Below are 863 nucleotides of genomic sequence, written 5' to 3' on the forward strand. Positions count from 1 at the left end.
TTTTAATTCATTGCCAATTTTAAAATTTGGGAAATTTCACGTAAAAATCTGGATTTCTGCTTTTCTTAAAAAAAAAAGAAAAAGTCACAAGATCAGTCTGATAGCACAACTGGCTGGAACTGAGAGTTAGTTCACCGAGTGCCCGCCACTCCCACCGCCCTTCCCCTGCTCCCCTCACTCATGGCCAGGCGCCCGGGGCAGATGCATCTGACCGACCAGATGTTTACAATGTAGCGCTGACTGCAAAAAGGCGCACCTCAGGCTGTACACATGATCTCATTGTTGTAAAAATTATAAGACAGGAAAGAAAGCCTGGATATACTAAAACTAACAGTGAAGTTATGGCTGCTCCTTTATTTTTATTTCTTGTTGCTCATATTATCTATTTTTAAGTTAGTGCATATATATTACTTATATAAAAGTCATGTGTTTTTATAACCATTTTGAGATGTAATTCACCCCATTTAAAGTGTACAATGGCTTTCGTATATTCGCAAAGATGTGCAACCATCACTACAATTTTAGAGCAAACTCATCCCCTCAGAAAGCAATGCCACAGCCGTCAGCTACATTCCCCTCCTCTCCTCCACCCCACGCCCTGAGCAACCACATCTTCCTACGCTTAGACATCTGCCTGTTCTGGACATGTCACATGAACAGCATCACGTATTATGTGACCTTGTGTGCGTGGCGTCTTTCACTTAAGCATGATTTTTCCAGGTTCACCCCTGCTGTAGCATGTGTCAGCACTCTTCCTCTTTACCGCTATGTAATATTCCATTTTATGTACACACCACATTTCCTTTTCCCAGGATCAGCTGACACATATGTGAGTTGTTTCTCCCTGTGGCTGCCATGGATAA

This window comes from Myotis davidii, unplaced genomic scaffold, assembly GCF_000327345.1.
Source record: "Myotis davidii unplaced genomic scaffold, ASM32734v1 scaffold663, whole genome shotgun sequence".
Taxonomy (NCBI): domain Eukaryota; kingdom Metazoa; phylum Chordata; class Mammalia; order Chiroptera; family Vespertilionidae; genus Myotis; species Myotis davidii.